Genomic DNA, 12,058 nt, shown 5'->3' on the forward strand with positions numbered 1-12,058 from the left:
TTTGGATGAGAGCTGGTATATAAGTGGCTTGTTGACCAAAATGTTGAGGGCTTGTGGTTGTCCAGCATGTCATCAAAAATGAATGTCTGCAAATGTCTTTGACATGTTTTAGATCAATAAAGTGCATCAAAATTTATAGAATGAGCATCAGACACTTGGACAGAAAAATTCAGAGACAGTAATGGAAAACTCTTAAGAATATCACCAAGGCTCCTGGTAACCCAGAGAACACCAGACTCTGCAAAAAACTGTCAACTCCCCCTTGAGATGGTTCAGAGAACGTAGGTTCTTCAGGAAAATTTTAGTAATAACTTTGCAATGTTCTTAAAAATGTAAGCCAGGTGTATCAAGGGATAATTTATAGTGAAGCCCATCCATTTAAGATGCAAATTGCTATAAATTGTTAAAAATGTACAGAGTCATAGATCCACCATGAAAATGTAAGTTTCTTTATGCCCTTGGTAGTCACTCCTCTACCCATAATACCAGTCTATTTTCTATCTTATTTTTTGCAGTGCTGCGGATTAAACCCAGGGCCTTGTGCTTATGAGGCAAGCACTCTACCAACTGAGCCATATCCAAGTCTATTTTCTATCTTTATTGTTATAACTTTTCTATAATGTCATAGTGTTAGTTGGATTTCTGTCACTGTAACCAAATTACCTGACGAGAACAACTTAAAGGAAGAAAGATTGATCTTGACGTATGGTCTCAGAGGTTGGGTCTGTGGTCAGCTGTTTCCAGGGGAGAAACATCATGGTGGAAATCTGTTGCAGCCAGGAAGCAGAGGAGGAAGGCCAGGAAAAATGAATCTTCCAGAACACACCCTCAGAGACCTACTTAGACAACAGTCCCCACTCCCAGCAGTCCATTCAGCTGTCAGTGGATTCATCCACTGATGAAGTCAGAGCCCTTGTGATCTGATCATTGTGTAAAAGCTCCACCTCTGAATCTTGTTGTACTGAGCACCATACCGTCAATACATGAGCTTTGGGGAACATTATGAACCCAAATCATAAGTCATGCTGCCTTTTGAGCCTGACTTCTATCACCTAGACCAACATTTTTGCATTTATCATTGATTCATTCCTTTGTATTGTATCACATAGCTAGACCATGATTTGCTTACCCATTCGTGGTAGAACATTGGGACTATTTCTAGTTTTCGGCAATTATGAATAAAGTTATAACTGTCCAGGTATAGGTTCTTGTGTGACTATGTAGTTTCCTTTCTCATGGGCATATACTTAGAAGTAGGATTGCTAGGCCACATGGTAAATGTAGTTTTAACTTAAATTTCTAAACTATTTTCCAGTGTTTGCAACATTTTAAATTCTCACCAGCAATGAAAAATTCCAAGAACTCTGAAACCTCACTAGCTCTTGGTAGGTCAGCTTTTAAAAGTTAGTCATTATTAGTTTGTAGTGGTATTACATGGTGTTTCTATTTTAATCATATGTATTTATAGGATATGGTGTAATCATTCAATGCACACATACAAATTAGAGTAGCGAGCATTTTTATCTTTTAATATTTTTGAACAGGTAATAGTTGTACATATTTATGGACTAGAGAAACACTTCAATACATGTATACAATGTGTACTAGTTTAAATTAGGGTGATTAACATTTTTATTTCATTTTGTTTGGAATCTACAAGTTCCTCTCTTCTAGTTTTTTATAAAATACACAACAGGTTATTGTGAATTAGTCATCCCAATATACTGCAGAACACTGGCACTTCTATAAAGCTGTGTTTTGGTCCCTGTTACCGACCCTCTTCCTCTCTCTGCCCCCGCCTTTTGAGATTTTAACTTTTTAAAGCTAATCATACTGGACATATTTCTCGTTGGTTTCTTTGCTACCCATGTATCTTCCTTGATGGAATTTCCAAATCATTTTTTACTGGGTGGTTTGTTGCTGTTATTGAGTAATGAGAGTTCTTTATATATTCTGGGTATCCTTTATCTGATATGTGCTCTGAAAACAGCATCTCTCATTCTGGGGTTTGTTCTTTTCATTTTCTTAAAGAAGTCTTTCAAACAACAGAAAGCTTAAATTTTACGAAGTCCAACTTGTCAGGTTGTTTCTTTTATGAGGCATACTCTTTGTGTCCTACCTATGAAACCTCTGCCAAACCCAAGGTCACAAAGATTTCCTCCAGTTTTCCTGTAGAAGTTTTATAGGATTTGATCTTTATGACTAGGCTGGTATTCCATCTCTATTTCTGTACGGTACAAGGGATGGGTTAATATCCAATTCTTTCATTACTGTTTGTTGAAAAGAGCGTCCCTTTATTGAAAATCAATTGACCATGTAAGTGTGGTCTGTTTTCTATTCTGTTCCATTGATCTGTTTCTCTATTCTCTTACCAGTCTATGCTATCTCAATTTCTGGAGTTTTAAAGTAAAGCCAAAAATCTGGTGTGTGTCTTCCAGCTTTTTCTTGATTTTTTTTTTTTTTTCCAAAACTGTTTTTCACTATTTTTGTTGCTTTTCTTTTCTTTATAAATTCTAGAATTGGCTCTTCTATGTCTAAAAAAGCTGCTAGGGATTTAGGGATTTTGTTGAATTTAAAGATCAACTTGGAAAAAAATTGACATCTTAATAATATTGAGTCTTCCAATCTATGAACAGAATATAGCTCTTCATTTATTTAGGTCTTTGTTTTCTCTGTTTTATAGTTGTGAACATAAATCTTCTACATGGTCTGATTTCTCTCTAAATATTTCATGGAATTTTTGGTGATATTGTACATGACATTTCTTTCCAAATGCATAATTGCTCATTGCTAGCACATGGAAATAACCTATTTGTAAATTCACCTTGTGAATTTAAGGACAAACTTAACAGTAACTTTTATTTTTTATTCTTTAGGACTGTCTATGAATGTCAGTGGTTTTTCTTCCTCTCCAATTTTTTTCTTGCCTTATTGTGCTGGCTAGACTCTCCAGTAACATGTTGAACAGGAATAATTCTTTCTCTTATGTGTACACAAGGTTGATATTCAGTATATCTATCATAAGAATAAGTTCTTTTAAAAGATAAAATTTAAAAGCCACAATAACAAGAGAACATTTTGTCATGCTTCATTTGGTAGCTTTTTCCTTTTTCAGTGTCTTTAATTATAAAAGAGCTCTTTAATTAAATACATGATAAAAAAAAGAATAACGAGAGCATTTAGTCATAATTGGTAGCTTATTTTCATTCTCAGTGACACCTAAATAATGGCACCTTTTACTGAGGTGGTGGATACAATGAGCTCTTGTAGTCTTTACTATGACACTGTTGCTTATTCATAGACTATGATATGAATTCTAGAATTAAACCATGTGCAGGTCTTCTGTCAGGTTACGTGTACTTGGGGACTTCAACATTTGTATCATTACCCTTACATCATTTTATTTAGCTGAAGCAAGGGGTTTCAGATTAAGCCTAAAACAAGTCTGGGATCCCATAGGTTAAAAATGACTGACTAGCTAGAGACATTTATTAGGTTTGACCATGATAAATTTAAACAGATATCTCTCAAACTGAAAGATCTGAGGTTTCACCTTATTTACAAGCTAAGAACGTTAGCCTGACAGTTTCATGGATGCTTCCAGAAGGCACAAGCTAGGGGAAGAGAGAAAGGACATTATCACTTAGAGCAGGTAGCATGAGTTGAATTTAGAGCTGTTTCTGGTGCCTACCAGCGCCACAGGGTAGTGCCAGGTTGGTCGCAATAGAAGCTGAGCATGCAGCAGGTTTGTGTGACACCTGAGAAGCCCCGACCTTAGGAAACCTGAGTCCTTAAAGGGGTTGCAGAGAAGCCTACCTAACCATTGCCCCCACTGAAAAATTATCTTTATCATCCTGGACAGTAAACTGCCCTCCACCTCACAAGACCATTTGTAGTACAGACATCCATGAAAAGGAGCCTCTGCTGCAAGCATGAGGCCTGTGGAGAATTGCATCCCAGCAGAAATGGCAGCAAGGGGCCACTGGGAAACGCGATTCTCGGTAGACACCCTGCCTGTTGTGCACGGTGCCCCACTGTGGCAGTCTGCCTGAATGTTCAGCAAGGTTGCTGCTATTTTTCCCCACATTTAATTGGTGCATTATTGTTGCACCAATGGTGAGATTTATTGTGACATATTTGCACGTGCACCTGGTGTAACAATGATTTGGCCAATATCACTCCCCCGCACTTCCCCCACCTTCCTTCCTCCCACCCCAGGTTCCTTTCCTTTCCCCTATTGATCTCCCTTTCATTTTCATGAGAATCCCTCCTCCAACCTTTACTTTCCTATTCTCTCTAGATTCCACATGAGAGAAAACATACAATCCTTGACTCTGAGATTCATCAGACCTGCCTTTGTCTAGACCCACAGTGTGACCACATTTCACAATCTTCTTTGCACTCCGTTTGGTCATGAGATCTGACAATGAAACGGATGGAAGTGACTTTGCCCTGTCCAGGCAAATCTCCCCACACGACCCTCTGTACCTCCTTTCTCTTCCCACCCCTTTCCCACTCTGCCTAAATACAGAAAAATACAGATTGCTTAAAGATGGTGGAATCACATGAAGATTGAATCCCTGTGTGGAAAGAGTTCTACCCCTCCTACCCCTCCAACCCCGATAAGCACCAAAGATGTCGGAAATGCAAGGTCAGCTCCAGCCTGGCTTACTGCTGGCTTCACCAGTTACAGTGGCTTGTATTTCATGTCAGCCTTCGTGCTACCATACGCCAAGTTTGAAGGTCTCTCCCCACTATATGGTGCCTAAGTGGAGGCCAAGTTTATCTGTTCACGTGTTTTTTATAGCCCTATTGTATGTTTACACAAGAGATTTGCACTCTATTTTCTATGCATCTGGTGTAATTGTCATTTTTGAAGGTTCAAGGCACCACCATCCAGAGATGCAGGTAGCAGAGGCATCTAACTCCAGGAGGAAGTGGCAGGGTGGAGAATCTCACTTGGCAGAGTATGTCTTGGTCACTAACATCACATGAGGATAGGTCTGGGGAAGGTGAACAAGGGAAATTGTGTCTGCTCTGTTCATTAGCATCTTTGAAACATCCACTGACCCTCCCAGAAATGGCAGGAGTCAGTTCAGCCCACAAGGTGATGAGTCCCATTAGTGACCAAAGTTAGGTAAAAGGGACTCGAGGAACCCCAGCCACATGAGGAACCCCTTAACCCTTTCTGTATTTTATTGGGTCAAATTCTTCTCTTCCACACATTTTTGTTTTTAATTTTATGGAAACAGTCATGCTCATTTGCTTAAGGTATTAACTGTGACTGCTTAAACACTCCAAAAACAGATTCGGTAGTTTTAACACAGGCCACATGGCCTGCCAAGACTAAGATATTAGACCTAGGGTCCACCTCAATTTAATTTTTGTATCTGATACAAAAATTTTTTGTTTGGACCTCAATGGGAAAAAGATTGCTAACCCCTGGTACAGAGTCCATTATTACACATTTTGTACATAAGTAGAAACCAAAGCTGAGCTGATTTAGATCATTGGATTCAATTCTTCAAGCATGTAAGTGGTTGAGCAAATCATTCAACCCAGGACTTTAGATTCCTTTTGCCTCTTATTATATAGGGAGTGAGAGTTTGGTTATAAAGTAAGTGGTTAGAATGTATCTATTCGTACTTCCTCCCATTCCATTCTTTGCTGTCCTAAGAACAAGGTGGTCTGACACATCTTCGGAAGAAAAGGACAAAATAACCAAACCCTTTTTCAGATCCCTGGCTGAGGGAAAAGTGAAGTCTTGGAATTATTAGGATTCCATTTCAAAAGCAAGAGGGTAGATGTTTAGTAGCTCCCAGTAGCTGTTTGACCCAAATAGTCCAGTCGGACCAACATCTGGGGAAAATGATACTCAGGGAAAATATCAGGGAATGTCACAGATTTGAGTCTGGTGTGGACTTTCCGACATTTGTTATCAAGCCACTATAACTTGCCACACATGTGTGGCACTGTCTTTATACAGAAAATAGAACCCAGGGAACCCCTTTCCATCAGTGTCCCTGTGAGTTTTATATGGCAGTATTTTATCCTTCTCCTTTCTCAATTGCTTTCTCTTGCTCTCCAGCACACTGAGCCTTGCCTGCTGGCTCATGTGTATGCACCCAGGCATCTCTGCCTCCCCATCAGCCATCTGAGCTCATCTGAACATTCAGTCTCTGAACCCACTCCACTTTATCTATCAGCTCCCTTCCAAATTCTCCTCTTCTTCCATCCATCACTTCAAACACTCTATTACCCTCGACTCGAATCTTGCCCAGTTCTCCTCACAGAGTGTATACCTGGAAAACCTCCAACTTCGGATCAATCTAATCGCTCACTCCACTCCCACCCCTGCCTACTGGGACTGCTGGAGCCGATCATAAAGCAAGGAGGCTTGGAACCACTACAGATTTCTCTTGCATGCTCATCAGAAGATTTGCTTCCCAATCACACCTTAGCAAATCTTCTGATATTGCTACTTGCAAGATACTCAGATAAGAGAGTGGACACCTGTGGTTTGACTTCTGGCATCCATTCTCCCCTTTCCCTCCCGGTGGCACCCAGGTTTTCTTTGAAGGAAATACCCTTTCCCCTTTCTCAATGAGATTGTTGGGGTAGGTTTGGGTACTCGGCACTGATGGGCTTAAGCTGATGGGCGCTCTCGTTTCTCTGGCAGCAGTGAACATGCATCGTGGAAGAGAACATCACCCAGCCGGGGCATGAGACAAGAGGAGGAAAATTAAGGTGTTACCGAAAAACAAGCATCTTCTCTCTTCTGCAGGATCCCTAGGGGATAGTCTCCCTCTAGGTGTCGTTATGAATATGATATCTACAGCTTTTGAAACCCATGATCTGGACAGGATGAGAATCACAGGGAGCAGAGTCTGGATGATGTCCTGAGTCTATGGATCAAACTTTGAGAACACCCAGGTCTACCCTCAGTCTTTTAAGAATATCAGCTAACTGCTTTTCTAAAATCAGTTTGTGTTAAGCTTTCCATTGCTTAAATCCTGATAATCCATTCTAAAATCTTATTTCCATCCTTGAATCCCCCCTTCTGACTACACCCGCAGCAAATGATTTTGCCTTCCCCTCAAGGAGGAAATGCAAGACATCTAGCAGGAACTCCATCAACTTACTTTCCTGATGCCTTTCAGAGTTTTGAGATCTGAACCTATGTTCCTCCTTTGTCTAGTCTTTCCCCTCCACTGACAAAGAAACTGCACTTGGGTATCGTTACCTTTGATCTCAGAGTGCTTCCAATGTAAAACAGGCTGTAAGTGTTCTCGATCCTGCCTTATTGTTCTCTCCTCCTCTGCATACTTTCTTGGGGGATGGAAATGTCCTACCACAAAGGCTGGTGGGCGTACTTGGGACTGTTCTAGGATTTGTAACTCCATAAGCAATTAAATGTAAAAGCAGGAACTCAGAACCGTCCTGGGTAGAAGACTTGGATTAAGCGTCACTGGTATTCACCATCACAGCCACTGAAGATGGTGGGAACTTCCAGCAAGCACAGGGGGTGAGAAGAGAAGAGGCTTATGAGGAAGTTTCGGGGGCCATGGACACTTAAGAGAAGTGGAGAGGGCCTCTGTGAATAAGACCTTGACAGAAAGTGGTGAGAGAAACTAGGGAAGAAGTCTGTCCCAGAAGCAAAGGGAAGAGTGTGTTTCCCAGGAGGAAGTGGTTGGTCAACTGCTACCAAGAGATCAAGTGGGATAGAACAATAGCATTGGACTCAGAGTTTCAGAGTGACAGTTTCTGTGGCCCTTGGTGGGTAGGAGAGTAAATAGGAGGTAAGAGGGAGTGCAAGTGTAGGCTATATTTTTCTTTCCATTCAACCGTGGTAGTTTGGATTTCTCAAAAAGCAAATCCTAAACAGGTACTTGAGTCCTGCTACTTTTGGGGAGGGGAATGCTAGAATCACAGGTGAAGTAGATGACGGTGGTAGGGGAAAAGACAGCAAGAAGGCACTGACAAACAAGATGCTTTTTTACTTTGGAGCCTGAGTTTTTCTGCATCCTCTGAGAAATGGTGCAGCTGTACCATGTACCCACCAACAGCCATGCCCTGTTGGTTGCAGGCTGCCTCTGCAGGCATGCCCCCACCAGCGCTCAGCCCTTGTGCTTACAAGGCAAGTTCTTGTGTAGAAGAAAACCCTCAGAGTGCAGGGGGAAGGACCAGCCTTGCTGTAGAGTCTCACCATCCATGAACTCAGAGGGCCAGGGGTAGGGTGTTAGCTGGGTGCATGCCACACCCAGGATCCTTCCATAGCCTTCACTAATTCAAGGCCCATGGAAGGGGCCTTCGGAAAGGCTCCTCAAGGAAATCTGGGCTAGACTTTGAGCATAATAAAGTAGATGGGAATGCAGTGTGCCAGCAGATTAATCCTTGCAGAACAACAGTTAGGTCCAATTGACTGGTAGATAAGCTTTCCTCAGCTTCACTTTCTCTTCCTGAAACGGAGGGCAGAATCGGAGGTGAGAACAGGGAGAGGTGTAGAAGTTATCACAGAGCTTGCCCTTTGACCCTGGGTTGCAGAAACTAGGCAGTCAGCACCTTGTGAGGTCAGACTTTTTTCTCTCTCCATAACTGAGCTGTGTGCTCTGTATTAAAATGGAGCTCAACATCTTGACCTTTCTTTTCCTGCAGGCACCTGCACCAGCATTGTTCCTCCACACCTATCGATCACAAACCAGGTGCCAGGGGAAAAAATTGTCCTGAAAGTGAACAATGACCCTAAGGCCCAGCCAGGAAGTGATGGATTCCAGGACTGTCAATCAGCCTTAAAAAAAAAAAAAAAAAAAAAAAAAAAAAAAAGTGCATATTTGAGGTTTATAACATGTTAGGACACAGATAGTGAAATGGTTAATATAGTGAAGCAGATTAATATATCAATCATTTCAGTTATTACTTGAGTACGTGACAAGGTGAGAAGAGCAGCTAAAACCAACTTTTTATTTTCTGGCAATACTGGGTATTGAATCCAAGTCCTCCCATATGCTAAACAAGCTACACCTATTGCCCCTAAAATTTACTTATTTTAAAAACACCTAATAAAATTTTATTACCTTTGGTCCTCATGTTGCAATCAAATCTCTAAACTTGTTCATCCTCCATATACTATTTTGTATCCTTTGATCCACAGCTACCCGTTTGCTCTTCTCTTCTCCCACCCATGTTACCTACAAATTCATTTTCCATTTCTGTAGTTGATTTTTTTTAATTATTCAACATATAAGTGAGATCATGTGATATTTCTTTTCGTGTCTGACTTGAACAAAACCTGGAAAGATGAACCAGCAGGCAATGATTCCTCCTTCCCTCTCTCCCGACTCCCAAAGGCCAAGGGTACCATTAGCCCCTTTTACTATGAAGAAACTGAGGTACAGAGGGATACGCTCACTTGTCAGAGCCATGCATCTGGTAAGTGCTGGAGATGGCATCTGACCCTGTGCATCCTGGCTTCAGGGTTAATGTTCATAACGACTGCACCATGCTACCTACCCCTCCGCCTTGGAAGGGTTGCAAGCTCAGGAATGAGGAGCCTTCTGGAAGCAAGTGGTATTCTTCTAAGTCCTCCCCTTACGCACATCAGGCCTGGTCAGTCTTCGTAGCCAAGTGATCTGTACGTGTGTGGAGACCTCTTCCTTTGAGCCAGGCTTGCGTTATCTTTATTGTGGCGATAAAGAAGGTAATGTGTTTGTCAGAGACACTGCCCAGATAGGACACCATCCCCAGCCATGCGGGATAGTACAGCCTGGTCCAAGTACTGTTGTCCTGCCCTTACAACTAAGCACGGTGAGGGTCAGCTCCAGACATCTTCCATAGTCATGGCATTGAGTCCTTGGGGCTCGCCACATCATGCCTGTATGGTTCCAGGAAGGATTTAAAACTACATGGCATCAATTACCCATACTGAGAAAGTTGAGTTCATAATGATTTTTCTATAAAATCATTCCTTAATAGATTGTTTTTAAATTATAGTATTTCTGCATTAACTATTAAATTACTTGGAAGTAATAGTTAAATAAATTTCAACTTATAGGCACGGATAGGTTCAACTGTTACCACTTCTTAATTGATCTTGGCTTCTGTGCCACTCGTGTGAGGACCCAGAGGACACACTTAAGTTGGGGACAGATGCATAAAGTGAGATAAAGGGGAGGACTGGGTGTTGGGAGCCCCCAAGAAAAAGTGGCATCCTGGAGGTAATAACTGCATGTGAGTGTCTGTATTTGGGAAAGGCTGAAGGAAAAAGGTCTTTTTTTTTTTTTTTTTCCATTCACCTGTTTTTTTTTTTTTTTTTATTGTTAGAGATAACAGCAAAGTCCCACATTCCAGTCCCTGAATGCCAAACGGAGGTGAGCATTGATTATTTATAGGCGCTGCAGCCAAAGGCCGTCCACCACGCCTCAGCTGTTCCAGGCCACATGGAGGCTGTCCCCTCATGAACAGCAGTTTATCTTGATCTTTATGTTGAGTCCCTGCCAGAACTTCAGGAAGTCCTCAGAGGTGATCCCCTGGTACACCTGATCCAGTTCCCCTGTTTCATCTGCCCCAGACACATGCTGGTCACCTCCTTTGTGGCCCCATGTGAAATAAAGTGCTCTGACCCCTTCTCAATCTGGGGCCTTCCTGAAAGCAGCTCTTCAACCACTTTCCATCTTGATATTCTTCAAGCATGTGTCCATCACTGTCAAAGTTGGACATGTGGAACAGAAATCTCAGCTTCTGAGACAGCTCCACCTGCTCCTTGCCCATAGTAGTGTCCATGAGCAGAAGTCCTCAAAATTGCTCTCATCAGGCAGGCGGCTGGGTCCCTTGCACAGGTTCCTGTTCTCAAAGAGAGCAGGGACGATTTGGATGGGATTGGGCTGAGCTCCAGGTGGGGGAAGTTGAAGTTCTCGCTGTGAATGGTGGGCTGCTCTCACTCGGACGCTTGAACCTCCAGTGGAGCTGCTCCATCGGCTCCCATGAGAAGCTGGTCTTGCCCTCAAGTTTGTGCACCTCCTTGGGCACCAAACTGGCAGTGCCAGTGGCGTGTAGCCAGCCAGGCCACGCTGCCCTCACAATCCCTGCTGGCCTGGGCTGGAGTCCGAGGTAGGTCATGGTGGGTCCCATCACAGGGACAGCTCTGAGCAGCAGGCCGGGAGGACCATCTTGACAGAAGCGATGACAGCAATTGATACAGCCACACACAGAGTGAGCCATGAGCCTGATACCCCCATATCTCTTCTCCCTCTGATCTCTTGCCAGGTGTCCCCACTGCACCAACTCAGAAGCCATAGGATGAAGTTCATCCCTGGGCATCTTTGAGTCCAGAGCAACATGCAGAAGGCACCTCTGGAGGTGCCTGCAGAAGCTAACCCCATGGCCAAAGCACTGTGACTTCTAGCACCAAGGTGGTCACAGTGCAGGGTCAGCCCCCCTCTACCAGTTTTCATAGGGGAAAAAAATCTTCCAGGTCAAGACCAAAGTAAAACAACTGCAGACCTTGATCTTCCCTGGAGAGATAACTAGAAAAAAAAGTATATAACCTTCTTGCTTATGAAACAAGTTTATCTTTAACTCCATTTGGCTCAGTTTTGTATTACTCGGAGTCCATAGTCCTTCAGGTGTAATTCCAGAATCCAAATAACTGAAAAGTGAAAGTTTTCTCCAGATTTCACTGGTCAGCGTGACATGACCTTCTGATACGAACTGTGTGTAACCATTATCTATACCACTTGGTGTGAGTGTTTACTTGACTACTGGAGGCTTCTCAAGTCCCTGTCACATGTACCGTATCCATCCACTTTCACACATATACTCAATATGTATGATATTCAGTATGATTTTTCACAACTCTGAAACACTTCTAAATTCCAAAAATTTATCTTAGTCCTTCATATAAGAAATTTTGGACTTGTGCTCTTTCACTTCAGCTCCATAATATTCTTTAATTAAAAAAAAATAGTTTATATTTTACATTTAGATTAATAGAATTTATTTACTGAAAACTCAGCTTTGGCTCTAATAAAATTGTTTATAACTCAACCTTAGTTTTTTTGAT

General features: G+C 42.2%; 1 pseudogene; it reads right to left on the minus strand.

Annotated features, from left to right (window-relative positions):
- Positions 1 to 10,451: 10,451 nt before the first annotated feature.
- LOC124989305 (calcineurin B homologous protein 3-like) lies at positions 10,452 to 11,115 on the minus strand (annotated as a pseudogene).
- Between the last annotated feature and the right edge of the window lie 943 nt (positions 11,116 to 12,058).

Source organism: Sciurus carolinensis, chromosome 7 (genome assembly GCF_902686445.1).
Source record: "Sciurus carolinensis chromosome 7, mSciCar1.2, whole genome shotgun sequence".
Classification (NCBI taxonomy): Eukaryota; Metazoa; Chordata; class Mammalia; order Rodentia; family Sciuridae; genus Sciurus; species Sciurus carolinensis.